This window comes from Triturus cristatus, chromosome 12, assembly GCF_964204655.1.
Source record: "Triturus cristatus chromosome 12, aTriCri1.1, whole genome shotgun sequence".
Lineage (NCBI taxonomy): Eukaryota > Metazoa > Chordata > Amphibia > Caudata > Salamandridae > Triturus > Triturus cristatus.
The window spans coordinates 452,197,573-452,213,969 of NC_140595.1; the positions used below are offsets into that span (position 1 = coordinate 452,197,573).

Genomic DNA, 16,397 nt, shown 5'->3' on the forward strand with positions numbered 1-16,397 from the left:
GTTGGAGAGGGGGTCCCAGGTCTCTACGGCATGTCTGTGCAGGGAGCGCACGTTGATGAGGATGCATTTCAGAGCTTTGGTGGTGCGGGTGTCCGGCGTGGGCGCGGCAGTCGTGGGGGTGCTATCTCTGGTGAAGGATTGTCAGCAGTGTCGGCAGGAGAACTGGCCATGGGTGGAGTTCGGCATCGCTCGTTGGCAGTCGTTGTACCTTCTGGGGTTGAGAGCGAGTAGGGTAGCGCAGTCGTAGTGGTTAGAAATCCAGGGGTCCTGGCGCTGGTCACAGTCGTGTTGCGGACAGGCACCGATGGGCTTGCCTTTGGCGCGGCGGCCATTATATAAGGAAGGGGGAGGGAAGTGCAGCTGGAAGTGGCCACGGGGGCAGCAGCGGCAGGAAAGGAGGCAAAAGTTGGCACGGAGGGACCAATGAAGGGGGGCAGTGACACAGTAAAAGACCAACAAGAGTGTACAAACAGGAAAAAAGACAGTCTAAATAAACAACAGACAATATGCAAAAAGCAAGATAGACAGGCAGAAATGCAAAGAGACAGACAGAGAAGGAGAAACAGGCACAAACGCAGGACGGGCAACAGGGGACACTCAGAAGAGCAAGGCTCTCCCACTGGGGACGAGGCGCAGGCACAAGCCCAAGGGTGGCGGAGGGCCTCAAACACCAACCTGTGAAGAAGGTGTCTGAGGCAGCAGCAGGCGGGGCTACAGCAGAGCAACTTGGGCAGGGAGCGGGACTCTGGTCAGAGGTGCTGTCTCACTTACAACCTGGGAGAATGGACTCCGAAGGCTGTGGGGGTGTCCTGCTCATGCAGGGGCACCCTCACACTTAGAACTAAGCAACCTGCCTTCACAATTGAAGAGGCCTGCTGTAGGGGTGACTTATAGGTTTTAAGTGTTGTGACCCTAGACATAGGGACACCTATATCTTTAAGTGGTGCTAGCACCAGCTTGCACAGGCTGCAATGGCAGGCCTGTAGAGATAGTTTGAGTGGTCTCCCATAGGTGGCATAATGCATGCTTCTGCCTGTGGGTGGGATCTCTGGGGTGCCTATGCCCTGGGTACCCTAGTGCCACATACTAGGGGCTGATTAAGGTACCCCAGTATCCAATCTGGGATGTACCCAAGTACTTACCATAACAATTTAGGGGAGAAAGCACAGAGACTGGGGTCCTGATTAGCAGGATCCCAGTCAGACTAGTCATAAACAGCACAAAAGTGGGGGTAACCATAGACGCAGATCCATTTTCCTACACTGAAGAACACAACACTAAAAGTTGGCGCAGAGAGAGTGTACTCACCAGCAAAGCCATCAATCAGCTCACCTGCATCTGCATTTTCATGAAGCAGCCCTCCTCTGATCCCCGAGATTGGGTAGAGAGGGCTTCTAGGCACTATGTGCGTGGTTCTGGTATCCTTGCGAAAGCTGGAAGCCTCGGTGAAGGCAATGCCTGGAACCGGACAGACCAGCATAACTTGAGCATGGCCTTCACGCTTGCTCCCCGGTAAGAAAAAACAGGGGACATTTAGCACTGTGTTCAGGGAACACAAAAAGCAAAAGAATTCTTACAGATCAGTGTGTAAAAGATGTACTATTTAAAGGAGGCTGAAGAAAAGTTTTTTTTTCCCTTCAATGGTTTTTTTTTTTTTAGAAGGACACGACTTGATGTCTTCATAGAATACACTGTTTTGGCTAGAAGTACATACGATTGTTTGCTGCAAAGAGAATTGGTTGAATTCCAGCATTTGGTCTTGAGAAATAAGAATGATCAACTAACCTTTCTGATACAAGAGACCCTTAAAAAAGAAATCGGCTCAGACAGATCTAATCCTGCGTAGTGATAGAACCTGAAATCGAAGAAAGTGGGATCCTTCCCAAGATAGCATTATGGCAGATGAGTAAGCACTTGAAAATGACCCTCGTAAACAGAAAGTAAACATGCCACCAAGATCTGTGTTCAAAGCCAAAGCGTCCATCACCGTATGTGTACTCACCCATCATTGTACTCCAACACAAATGTGGTATGTTTTATGCGCCTTCCTCCTTAGTATGTTTTACAGGGGAGATTATGTAGTATGTGGTTAAGCCCTATGCATTTGCTCTTTAAGCGTGAATTAGAACTTGTGTATGTCATTGTAGGTTCAAATTCCCTAGAACTGTGTCTTTGGTTGCCTGGTGTGGGTCAGTTAGGCCAGTTCCTCGCTTGCTCAGCTGCTCCCTAGCTTTGGGTTCCTGCTCATGGGCTTTATCCAATAAATACTTGTTTTCTACCTGACCGCCTCAGCCTCTCATTTCAGCTTCACCCCGATACTATATTTCGGTACCAGGAGTGGGTGAGCTGTTTTGACCGTGACCGCCTCCCAGCCGAAGACGTGAACCCACCAGCTGTTTTATTATTTCCGGCTAAATTACTTGGATTTCAAGCTCATTTGTCGTTCATAGGTGGGTCACAATTTCTACTAATGTGAAATTTGCTTATTGGCCGAGCAGTTAACCTTCATTTGCCTGCCATTGGAAGTTACCTGCCTCGCGCTTCTAAGCCCTTGCTGGTCATGCGCATACCTTCTGCTCAGTTCTTGATTCTCTTCATGCATTGTGTGAGCTTGCGACCACACTGGCCATTGTTGTCTTGCTACAGCCATCCCAATATGCTCTTGGCTGTGGGAGCTTGCGGGCGATAGTTTTCCAGTTCTCTCGCTGGTGAACTCCAACGCAGTCTCCTGTAACGCCTCCTACCAAATAAAATTGGATCCCTTCTTCCTGACCCATGAAGGATTATGGGGCTAACGGGCATTCTTCACACAAACGGTAGCCATATTTGTTAAAGAGTGCTTCTCAAGGATTGCTTCTCTTCTTTATTGGGGCCAGGGTTTCACTAGAATTACAATTTGTCAACTTCAAATGAGTAGGAGGCCAATGCGCTGTGTCAACTGTCAGTAATTCGCACACCATTTTCTTCAAGTGCGACACTGACAATCAGTGATTCGCACACCAGCTGCATTTTGCTTGTTACATATTCTTTCCAGTTGTGCTTTGGCAAATCTTTATTTAGTGTTTTCACTTTGAAGTTTATTTTGATTTAGAGGCTGCTTTATTGGGCTGAAGGTAATGTTTCAGTGGAAAAGTCTGTTGGAGCCAGTTTTTCCCTCAACATTTTGCAGTTGTACTTTCTTCTACATTGCAAACAGTTTTTGTACATGCTTGTCATCCGGAGTATTTTTCCACTGAAGATTATTTTGATCAACTGCTTATAGTTTTCTTTAAAGTCCAGTCTTTAATTGTCCTTAAGTATGGCCAGCAGACAAGGTGTCATCCCGCCACCACAGGGATGTGGAATTTAATAAAAGATTCTACTTGACCATGGGACAGGTTGCTTCATAAATCTACTTGTCCTGTAACCGAATCCACTTGCCCCTTTGGTGCCATGTAGTGCAGCAACGGATTATGCCAGCAATCTCATTATATAAGAGCTCTGATATATCCTGATTATGCCAGCGGTCATACCATAGTAGGGTTTGAATACTTGCAATCCCCTTATGTTGTAACATTTCTGCAGATCTACAAACGGGGGCTAAAGGTAGTGGTAAGCAATAGTTCTAGGGTTAGAATGCCCTTTTGAGTCTGGGCAAGCCTACTAATTTGCATGTTTTAAGGGTTTTCAACAACTCTTCTCTAATATTTTCCCATACTGAGAAATGTTTGGAAATTTACTTTCAACCATGGCAGACTTAAACCTTCTACACATACATATTTGTTCATGCTAAAATACAGTTCACATATATTTTCTAGGAGTACCATTTCTTGTCCTACTTCTGTAAATTCTTGGGAATTCACGAAAGCCGTATAGCTGCCCTTAATGCAAGGACATATACCATGGGTGCACTTTTGAGACTTTCTTTAATAATTGGGCCCCTAATTTGGCCTGGTGTTGACCGTGACCTTTGGTGTTTGTTAACATTCTGTCTCTCGCTCTCTCTCTGTATCAGCTGGCTTCACTGTGAGTGACAGCATTCTGCTGTTTCACAAGGAGCATATCGGCCCACAACGTAGTTTTGTTCAGTGCCAGTAACTACTGTGGCAGGGTGTGCTTTGAGACCTAAAACATTTTTTGCTTTAGCCAATGTTTGTTATAATGGTGAGGGCCCGGCAGCTTCCACACCAATAAGGTTTTACAAAAACCATGGCAAAACAAGTCGCACTTTGACAAGACTAAAAAGCTGACCATCAATTTCAGACCTATTGGCTTTGCCAATGCTTGTTTATTTTTGTTTCCCATAATCTTATTAAGAACGGTTACACTGAGAATATTTTTGGGAAATACTAGCATGCATCAACACATTACTAAATAATGCTGCAAAGAAATGGTTCCTGAAATTTGCTTTCATTTTTTTTTTATGAACATTTTGTTTTGAAAGCAAATAATCATCCATCTTGCCTCATATTGCTGACCTTTGAAAACGTGTGTACACATTTTTATACTGAAACCACTGTCCGTAGTGCAGTCGGAGCTTACAAAACGTACTTAAGAGTGCTTACCCTAATAATAGAGGGTTTCAATTAAAGAACCATAAATACAAGTTTGAACAGCATTAACATATGGGCAAAAAGATTACCTTCACTGCAGACAAAGCCCTTCCGTGATCCATAATGTACTTCAAACTGACAGCCAAAGGGTTTGTGCTGCAGGGGGCTGGGCTTACTTGTCCCAAGGACAAAATACACATAAAAACTCGTTGCCCTTGACCCCAAACAATGTGTCTTGGATATTCCACTTTACCTGCACCACCCTAACTACAGAAAGCTGGTAAACCCAACATCAAGTGGTCGGAGTGGATTTGCAAATTTGAAAAGTATTTGACTGCAATTGACGTTGATGGGTACTCTCCTTCAAAGAAAATGGCCTTGTTATTCAACGGTTGGATGCAGCAAGTCAGAGAGTTTTTGTATAACCTTACTCGCTTTCCTACTCCGATGTTGGAGGACACTCCCTGGAATGTTTACCTGGAAGGCAAGGAGCGGATGAGGAAACAATATTCAGATGCATCGAGCGTTCTTTTAGAAAGATTTAATTTTGCAATGTGCAAGCAGTCTCGTGATTAGTCAGTAGAAGACTATCTTTGCTACATTAAGGGTGTTAGCGGAAAAGTGTGAATTTTGTGCGAATGTTGAGACATACATTCAGGACCAATTTGTCTTTTATTGCTTTTCGAAAACAATACAAGAGTTTGCTGACATGTTGTAATCCCACATAGCAGAAACTTTAGACATTGCTAAGAGCACTGAGAGATCGATAGTTACTTCTAAGGTACTGTTGAATCATGCAGCTAACTCTCAATTGTCAGGTCAACGCAGTGACAGATGAAAATGTTGTTTGTGCGGTCAGCAGCAAACAGGTTTATGACAAAAGGTATCAGAAGAACCAGCCTGGACGAGGGCATTTGGTTTGTTTCCATTATAGTTCGAAGAAACACATAGGAAACAATCATACTTGTCCTGCAATTGATAGGAAGTGTAATCACTGCCGCAAGATGGGGCATTTTCAAGGAGTATGTAGAGGGGCGGCTAGCGTTGGCAGCAATCTATGCAAGGTCAAGATTTCTAATGTATGCGTAGATGATTCAGAGTGTGAGGTGCAGGAGTGTAGCAGAAAATGTTCTAATGTGTTGCTTACTGTGGATGTTCCTGATAATTCTGGCGTCAACCCAGAGAAGAAAATCAATGGGCCCATTGTTGATGCTATTATTGATGGAAAATCCATCTCTGTAATGGCCGATTCAGTAGCGCCTGTTACTACCCTTGAAGATTGTACTTTTTATGAATTGTGGCCAACAGAAGCACTCTTATCCACTCCCGACATTAATTCCAAAGCATTTGGTGAACAAGATATATACTAGTTAGGTTTCTTTTGGAATAATGTAGAACGTCTGGGCAGATCCATCATAACAAAAGTGTATGTGGTGGTGAATGGTAGAGATATTGTGGGTTGGAAAGATCTTGCACGGTTGGGCATCATTTTGCGCCCAGGGCAAGACCCTCCAGTTGTTTTGTGACCACCTCCTACTGATCTTTATTCTTAGATGTGGAGCAGGATGTTCGTTTTTTGTTTTTTTAAGGATGTAATGGGGACTGTAATGTGTATTGCATAAAGCTCAAGAAGAATACTGTTTCTGTTGTGCCCAGTATAAAGGGAGGATCTTAAACTACTATTAGAGAGACTGAAAAGTGAGGGATGGATTTCACCAGTCGTTTTTACCAAGAAAAAGATTGGTGATCTCAGGTTATGTGTGGACTTGAAGTCCCTCAATCAAAACATCTTGGTTGATTGATTGATTGTCACTCTCTCCCACATATTCACGGAACGATTGCCAACATTGGTAGCTCTAAGTCCTTTTCAACAATTGATTTGCACTCTGCGTATCACCAGATCCAACTCTCAGAGGAGTCTCAGTCATTCACTGCGTTTGTGACTTCATTTGGTGCGTTAAAATACCTTAAGTTGCCATTTGGACTCGCATCTGCGACAAGTGTTTTGCAAAAGTTAATGGATGGGTTGTTTGGGGATATACCGCATGTGCAAGCATTCCAGGGTGATATCCTAATCTTTACTGAAACCAGACTTGAACAAATTAAAGTTTTACACAAGGTTTTGAAGATATTGCAAACCAGAGGTGTGACAGTGAAACCAAGTAAATGAAAACTTTAAGTAAAAGAGGTTGAGTACTTAGGACATTTCATTTCTGAGAAAGGAATAAAGCCCGAATTTTGCAATGTGTAAGCCATAAGAAATGCCCCACCTCCCTCAAACAAGGATGCCCTACTTTTCTTTCTTGGGCTATTTGAATACTGCACTATATTTGTACCAAGACATTCCTTAATGGTCCTATCCTTACGATGCCTTCTTAAGAAAGGGGTTAAGTTTGACTGGAGTGATTCGGTTCATGAAAAATTAAAATTGTTAGTGGTCAATGCCCCCACGTTGCGCCCTTATGTATCCAATCTTTCATACTGACGGACGCAGTCTTAAAAGGCTTGGAGCTGTTTTTGGACAGTGGTTTGAGGAGCAAGAGAATACCATTGCGTTTGCATCTAAAGCTTTTACCATTGTTGAAAGGAATTACAGCACTATTGAAAGGGAGGGATTGGCAATTGGTTGAGGGCTGCAAAAATTCAAGATGTAAATTTGGGACAAAGGATGCGAAATATTTACCGATCATAAACCTTCAGTATTCTTGTTAGCTGGCAATGGTTTGGGAAAGGCCTCTGCATGCTCGTTAAGATTGCTGTCCAAATTAAAAGAGTATGATCTTGTGGTCTAGTACATTCAAGAAGGGAAAAATACCTGGGCAGATGGTTTATCTCGTCTTTCTTTGCCTTGTGAAGGTTGATGTTGCCGATGATTGTAACAATGATTGTGTTGTTGTTCTGGTTGCTGCTGTGTCTGCCTGTAATGGGAAGTGTCACTCAAGAAGAGCAGCTGGCATGTAAAGGGGAGGATGACATTTTAAGCAAGGTGGCGCACTTCATTAGAACTAAATGGCCTGCTGGAAAAGTACTAAGTGTGGAATTGAGGAGCTTTGATCAAATCAGTGATGAATTGTCATTTGAGAACGGGATTTGCATAAGGAATGGTTTGTTTGTACCTCAAGTCCACTTGAGGAGGAGGATTATTGGCATTGCACATGAGAATTTCTGCTACTGAAAGAAATTCAAACATTTATTGGTGGCCAGTTTGGATAGACAAGTGGCCAGTTTTGTTGGAAGATGTCCCCAGTCTGTTGGATCAGATAAACAATGGAAATTGAATAGGGGCGACCTACTTCCTGTAATTGAGGTGGTGATTCCGAGCTGGCGTGCTGTGTGGTCCCTGGCGTCTCTGTGCCCTGGTGTTGGCGAGTTAGCCGAGCGGAGCGGTGCAGCTGAGGACTACGTTCCCTATCAGCCCTAGCGGCGGCGGACCCGGAAGCGGGCAGACGATCTTTCGCGCCTGGAGGCGCATAAATATCCCCGGTGATACCGGCAGAGCGGGCGACCTACTTCCTGTAATTGAGGTGGTGATTCCGAGCTGGCGTGCTGTGTGGTCCCTGGCGTCTCTGTGCCCTGGTGTTGGCGAGTTAGCCGAGCGGAGCGGTGCAGCTGAGGACTACGTTCCCCATCAGCCCTAGCGGCGGCGGACCCGGAAGCGGGCAGACGATCTTTCACGCCTGGAGGCGCATAAATATCCCCGGTGATACCGCACCGCGGGTCCGCGCGCGGGTCGGCGCCGGGACAAGGGCGGGACAAGGGCGGGACCGTCTGTGGCCGTCAGGGGCCAGAGGAGGCTGGGCTGGGCCACCCCCCTGAAGTGCCGCGATACGGACACCGTGTGAAGGTACTGTGACTGTTACTAGCGGTGGGACTGTGGCACTTTGTTGCACGTTGAGGACGGAAGGGGGCCTTATCTTCCCCTTGGCATACCGTGGCACTAACTGGGATCAGGGTATTGTGGACTGAGGGGGAACGCGAGAGAATTGTTAGGGTAGATAATTGTTTATCATTTATCATTGATCTGTAGTAGTGTGGTGTTAGAGCACCCCATGTCTAAAGCTAAACCTTCCTCGGCCAAATCAACCATGGACAATTATTTGGTGAAGATGGTTGACAAAATAAATCAAGAGCGGAGAAAATCATTGGGGCGGGTGGAGGTTATCGATCCTATTCCTTTAAATATCAACCCTCCTACCCATTCACCTGCTATAGACAATGCTAATGTTAATAATGAGATCAATGATTATGATCGGATCCATGATACGATAGACCTTAGTGTGGTTGTCCCCGCAGATGACAATAACTTAGATGATCCACCTTCTGAGGACCTAACATGTACTGCAGACCCTTCGACTGCTGTTACAGCGGCTACCACATCGCAAAGAACATTACGCTCCAGCCGGACACATAATAAGACACACAACAAGATTGTGCACTCTAAGAGGGGGGGGCGACCATTACCTAAAAGAACTGATCCTTTAGCCGTGAATTCTACCCAAACCCCTTCTGCAGCGCTGGATAGTAATCCGGTCATTATCGAAAGTGGTCAGTTGGATCTCCTAATTAGCATGATTGACGCCAAGTTTGATTTATTAATCAAACCATTAATGAATAAACTAGATATGGCAATTACTGAGGTGGCTAGACTAGGAGGTCTGTTAGAATCTCATCTTAATGCGAGCACTGGTACTAAAGCGATCGCTGAAACCCCAGTAAACAGCCATGCTCTCCGACAGGCCTCTGAGTTAGTTAAATCAGCGGCCAACCCCCCTAAGACTTCATATGGCGTACAAGGTAATGAAAGTAGAAATGCCATTGATTCTCTGCAGACCCTGGATCAACAAGGATTGTCATATACCCCTACAGTCGAAAACCAATCTGATCCTGGTGTAAAAAATATTGGTACCTCTAGACCCAACTTGCCCCCAGCTTGCGCCCCGTTTGTGGCGGTTCTTACCAATGTTCCACAAGTTAAAGAAACTGGCCGTAACTATAGTGAAACCCATGTTTCTTTGAAAAATAAAACTGATTGGCTGCACCGGGAATGCGGCTTTCCAGTAGTCTTGGCAAAGGATATCATAAGTACTAGAAGAGTCAATTGGATTGGGAGCTCGCGTAAGACTTGTGGGGGTGACTGTATTATAGTTAATTTCCGTAACCCCCACCTTGCTTCCACAGCTCTGTTAAGAGCACAATCCTCTTCCTCATTGGACCAAGGGATATCCCTTCGGCCTCTAGGGTATTTCTATAGGCATCATAATACCCGTCCAAATATTGTACATACTGGGGCGAGGGAAAGAGTTAAGTATGTTCCCCCTGGTCCTATCTTCACTACGGCAAACCGATTTGAAGCATTGAGCGGACTAGATGGGAATGATTGACTGGGGCCAGATCTGTTTGAGTCAACTATTGTGGCTAATACCGCGGGAGGTAAGGGAGGGATTGTCGCAGTGAGGGTACCAGACTCAGTGGATGCCAGTGGGATTGTTATTACCAGCGGGAAGATTGGCTACTGTGAAGGAGAGAACTGTGCCCCCTTGTCCGGTGACCAGCCCCGTAGTCCCATACCTTCTGATCCTATTAGCCCCTCTCCTTGCCTTAGATGCCGGTGGCAGAGTGTTTGCTCGATTGCTAGTTGGAATATTGCTGGACATTCCTCTAAGATCACCTGTCTGGGATGGGTCGAATTTATTAACACTTTTAACATTTTATGTTTTCAGGAAACCTGGTGTGTTGACCCAATCAATTACAATGGCTTTGTTTCTTATAACCTACCAGCCGTGGCCTCATCATCGGGTAGAGCTAAGGGTGGGTTATTGGTTTGGATTGCTGTAGATATACCTGTCAAAGTCAAAAAACATGTTTTGGTTGGTACACATTCCCAGATTTTATGGCCTCAACAGGAGCAGGACAGGAATATGCTTTTAATTAATTTTTATAACAATGTCTTCGACAACTCAAGGTACCAGGTTGTACTTGCATTGGAATCCGCTATGGAAGATATTGTAACTAAATTTGATATTGTTTTTGATATCATCTGGGTGGGAGATTTTAATACAGTGGTGTGTCCTCTTGCCACCCAAAGGGTATGTGGCTTATTGATTGTTGGGGGGATGGTGTCTTTCACTTCCCTCACAACTTATATGGTAATTCTCTGAACAAAATTTTAACAACATACGACATGGAAATATTGGTTAATCAGACTAATAACTCAGGTGAAGTTGTCCCCACTTATACGGGAAGGAACGCTAATACAGTGATTGATTTTATTTGTTTATCATCTGGTATCGGCCCAAGGTGTTCTACCCCCGTGGTTGTAGACAACATAATTAGCGATCATAATTGTATCACTGCCGAGTTAACCTTATGGAAGGAACGACCTGCGTCTATTCCATGTATTATTACCAATATTGAGCCCCACCGCCCCAACGGTATTCGTATCAGATGGAAAGGCAATAAAGCGGACATTCAGTCTAATGCCATTGTGTCAAAATGTCTTACAGAAATAGTTACTATATTAGAATGTGAGGAGGGAAATGCTGAAATTATGCATACTTTTACCAATCTTAATTTAACTATAGACAGCAACTTCACTATATCGCACAAGGGTAGGAAACACCAGCTTAAGGGATGGTTTGACCATACCTGCACTATCGCACTTAAAAGGCTCAAAATAGCATTGTCAGCTGAGAAGAGAGATATTGGAACCATCAGGGAATTACGAGGGATTTACCAGACGGCTATCAAGTCTAGGAAAACTGAACTAAGACAAGAGGCTTGGGATAAATTGGATCAAGCAGCCTCTACAGCGGATTCTTCTCTATTTTGGGCAACAGTTAATAGTCCCTTTTTGAAGGATGAAAAGATCCCAGAATTAACAGCAAATGTCAGTTCGGAGAGCTGGGTCACCCATTTCTCCCAGATTTTTGATTCGACCAGAATTGGAGAATTCCATGACGACAGATGGCCTGTTATATCCTTGGACATTACTATTGCTGAAGTGTGGGATAGTATTAAATCCAGCAAGGGTGGGAAGGCCCAGGGACCTGATGGGGTTCCTATTGATGTATACAAAACAGTACCAGAGATATGGGACCCACTACTTACAAAAGTTTTTAATACTGCCGTACGTACTGGGGTTCCACACACTTGGGAAGAATCCATTATCGTACCGATTTACAAGAAAGGAGACAGGGGGGATGCAAAGAATTACCGCCCAATATCCCTCCTGGACTCCTCGGTGAAAGTCATGAGCCGGGTACTTATGGTAAGGTTAGAAGAATGGGCCGAGTCCAATAATATCCTGGCTGATTCCCAATACGGCTTTAGGCGGGGCAGAGGAACATTAGAACAATGCCTCAACCTTGATTTAATCATAGGCAAATATACCAAGGCTAAAAAAGGATCTCTCTATCTCTGCTTTGCAGATTTGAGTAGTGCCTTTGATATGGTGGATCACAGTATCCTATGGACTACGCTATTGGAAATGGGGGCTCCAGAGGCAATTGTTTACTTTCTAGCGAGACTTTATGCCAAATTAAACTCTAGTGTTCGCTATGGTCAGGCCGGGGAGTGTACCCCCAAGTTTAGTGTTAGACGGGGAATTAGACAAGGGTGTGTGCTTGCCCCTTTGCTTTTTATCCTTTTTATTAACAAAGTGGACGCAGTTTTAAAGGAGATCGCGGCTGACGCACCAAAAATAAATGATTTCAGCGTTCCCGTACTCCTTTACGCGGACGACGCTGTAATTTTGTCTAGGACCCCTATTGGCCTACAGCGTCTGATGGACAGGTTCCTGCTGTTCATCAACGACAGAAAGCTGTTGATCAACAAGACTAAAACCTTCATTATGGAATGCGGGGCGGTATGTAAAAAAACCTCATGCTTACTTTTTAGAAGGCCATAAGGTGTCAACAGTGGAATCTTTTAATTATCTCGGCATCACCTTTTCTAAATCAGGCAGCTGGACTAGTGAGATTAATAATGTCCAGGCAAGGATGGCAAAAAGCTCGCATGGGGTGTTCAAATTCGCTACAAACATTGGAGATAAACGGATCAAAGACATGTTGACGATCTTTCAAATGAGATGTTTATCTGTGGCCCTTTATGGAGCCGGAGTGTGGGGGCATACCAAGACAGGGAACCTGCAAGTAGAGGAAAACCTCTTTCTAAAAAGGTTGCTGTGTTTGCCTAAATCTGCTACAAATGATTTGGCCCATAGAGAACTAGGTATTTCCCACCTCTCCGATTTACTGGCACTAAGGCCCTTAATGTTGTGGCGTTCTGTATGGTTAAAAGAAGAGACCTCCCTAAGCAGAGCAATTATTGGAGATTGTCTCTCCATTGATGGCCACCTGAAAATTCCTTGGATTAAATATGTCATAAATTGTTACTTCGAGATTTATGGTATTAGTCTTAAAGATGACTGTAACGCCTCCTCCTGCCTGTCTAAAAAAGTGATGAAATCAGTTTTTATGAATTTTACGCTAGAGCAAAGGGAAAGGACTAGTAGTAATTTAAATACATGTATGTTTTATAGCAGATTCTGTGAAAATTAGGGTTTTCAGCCATATCTGAGTCTAGTCACTCGACCCTCCCATAGGTATGTTATTACCAGATTAAGGTTTGGGATAGTTCATCATTTGGTGGCTTACCCGTGTATTAAAAAACACCCGGTAGGCCCATGCCCATGTGATAACGTATCAGCTCAAAACACCATGCACTTTCTTTTGTCATGTAACCTTTATGATAATTACCGCCAAGCCTATCTTAAACCTATCTTTTTAAAATATGGAGTAAGGAACAGACAAGATGCCATGAAGCTGCTTTTTAAACCATACCCCGACGTATGCTTTTTTACTGCAACCTTCCTCCTATTAGCTATCAAAGTAAGGCCTGGTATGCTTTTTTAATTATTTATATATCTTAAATCATGTAACCTGTCTACATTTTTTATCATGAAATTGTTTGTTGTTTGTTGTGTATTTGTTTTGCTTTTATGGACTTGTGATTTAAGCTCCGAATAAAGCCTTATGAAATGAATAGGAAGCCCTTGTTTCCAGTTCCATTTCCTGAAGTGGCTTGGGAGAAGATTGCCTTAGATTTCTCTGGACCCTTTAATCTACTTCCGTCTGACAAAAGGTACTAGTTGGTGGCCATCGATTATTTTTCAAAATCGGTATATTACTCATTTGTAGAGGCTGCAAATTCCTCCACGGTGATCACTTTGCTTGAGAATATTTTCAAGATTTAATGTGCCCCATGCTGTATAGTCACAGACAATGGTTTATCCTTGGTCTTAAGACAGATGACGAGTTTTATGGAAAAGTTTGAGATCAAGCACTGTCAAGTTGCTTTGTACAGTTCGTCCTTTGATGGTTTAGCTGAACGGGCTAATCGTATTTTAAAGGAGGCAATTCAGACTGCCATAATGGCTGATGTTAATATTGCTGATTCTTTGCAGGAAAAAGTTTGGGCATACCTCACTTCGCCTCATTCAACCACAGGAGTCACTCCTTTCAAGGCACTCGGGGGCAGAGAAGCAAGGCCTAAGCTAATGCCTAAGTTGTTTTCAGACTTGGTAGCAGGGTCTGTTCTAGTCAGAAGATATCAGAAGCAAGAGCAACAACACATTAAAGATAGGGTAGTTGCCAAACAACTTATGGAGAAGAAACAAATGAGAACAAGTCAGGAGTCAGAATAGAGCATTTAGCTGCGAATGTCTGGGTCCTCATTAAGAAACCATTTAGGGTTTCTAAGGGGGAATCCATATTTTCTCTACTTGTACTTGTGGTAAGGGTTAGTAAACCCTCTGTTTTGTTAGAAGGGAGAGGTTGGTGGAACAAAGATAATGTTGTCAGGCTCACAGATAGCATACATACGCCTGAATATGTCCACTTGACTAAGAGAGGATAAAAATGACTTGAGTCTGGCTTATGATGTCCATGGTGATATCACGTTGGATCCTGCGGTCCTTGAACATGGTTCATCTGGGATTGCAAATTTGATGGTTTCTTCATCAGATGTTGAACGTGGCTCAGATTTCGAGGGTAGTGTTCTTGGTGACAATGTGGTCCCTACTGAGCCTGGGGCCACGCATCACAGCTGCAAACCAGGTCATCTGGGGAGGGATTATCCTCTTGCAGCCAGTATACCATTAAGCTGCCTACTAAATTGCATGATTATGTTCTTAACTGATTTTTGCGGGGTGTTTTTTTTGTTGTGCTGTGGAAGAGTAGAGGTGTGATGTGGTATGTTATGTTATGTTTTGTTTTATGTGTCTTTTTCCTTTGTTTGTTTTATGGGAAGATTATGTAGTATGTGGGTAAACCTTATGCATTGGTTTCTTTAAGCATGAATTAGCACTTGTGTATATTATTGTAGGTTCTAATTCCTTAGAACCTTGTCTTTGGTTGTCTGGTGAGGGTCAGTTAGGCCAGTGCCTCGCCTGCTCAGCTGCTCCCTAGCCGTGGGTTCCTGCTCGTGGGCTTCATCCAATAAATACTGGTTTTCTACGTGACCGCCTTAGCGTCTGTCATTTCAGCTTCACCTTGATACTACAACAGGCAGCATTATGTGTCCACATAACCAGTATCATATGTCCACACAGTCATCAGCACACAATTCACCAACCATCATAAGTGAATAAAAACCATATCATATACCAGAACACCCCCAATCATACTGCAACACAACCACGGTTATAATTATAAATCCACACAAGCAACATAGTGCCAGCATATCCATTCAGTTAACAATGTGGGCCTGGCCAACATACCAACTGTCGGATTTTTTACAAGTTAAGGAGCTACCTTTATCTTATCTACCAAGCCTGCCCTACCTACTCAATGTTAATTTGTATTCCCAGCATTCACTCTTCAAAACATCAAACGCAGTGTCACATAACGCAATATGCAACATTTTTAATTTTTAGGTCATAGTGCAAAACTCCCACCACTCTATGACCACGCATTCAACGTCATATTTCAATAATCCCACAACTGAATGCCAACACACTCCATATGTGCGTCCACCCACCTTCATATAGGCTGCCTCCAACTCCACGCGTGGCCTCAAAAACAACCACGTCCACACAATCAATTCCCAATCAAGCATGCACCCACGCACCAAAGCTCAACCACATACAAGCCAGCAGCATAGGCCAACACAGCCAGCTTCATATACCTAGTGAGCCACCATGAATACAGCCACATGCCCATCACAATACACCCATAAGGCGACATCCAGCATGAGTCATACCTTCGCACTCCTTACCCATTAACAAACTCCTAATAGTGGTACCTCCACCAAGTATGAGGTGCGCATGATCACACGTGCAGAACACCGGCTGAACAGAACTCAAATATTGAAATGTACGACCTAAACACTGGCCATCAAAACCACCAGTGGCACGAGAGCATGCCATCCATATATTAGAAGTATTACACCTACAGTCCACATGTCAAGTATGACTTGTGCTAACCTCCCCAGAAAAGTAGTGAGAAGGACTAGAACATTATATTCCATTCGAATTCATAACAGTCGCGTGTATCTATTTGTTTCTGCTTATATAATACGATTTAGAGTGACTATTCGTAAAAGACCATGACGGCGCTCTAAAAAAAATACTATGCTTATGCTATTTTTCTTTATAAACAAAGCAAATTTTGTGTACATGGCAACCAGCTGCAGTACCTCCGCTAGATCACCTATACTATACACAAGAACTTGGCAGTACCTTGTATTCAACTAATGTTTACAAACAAGACCTCTGACAGACCGCGCTAGGAGCTGCGGCCCTGCAGAAACCGGAAAGACATCCTATTCTCCACGAACAGCAGTCGGAGATAGCATGAGTCAAATGAT

General features: G+C 43.9%; 1 protein-coding gene across 1 annotated transcript in view; it reads right to left on the reverse strand.

Annotated features, from left to right (window-relative positions):
• Window positions 1-16,397, reverse strand: part of SHCBP1 (SHC binding and spindle associated 1) — a 185,859-nt gene that overhangs the window by 168,938 nt on the left and 524 nt on the right. The window lies entirely within an intron of this gene.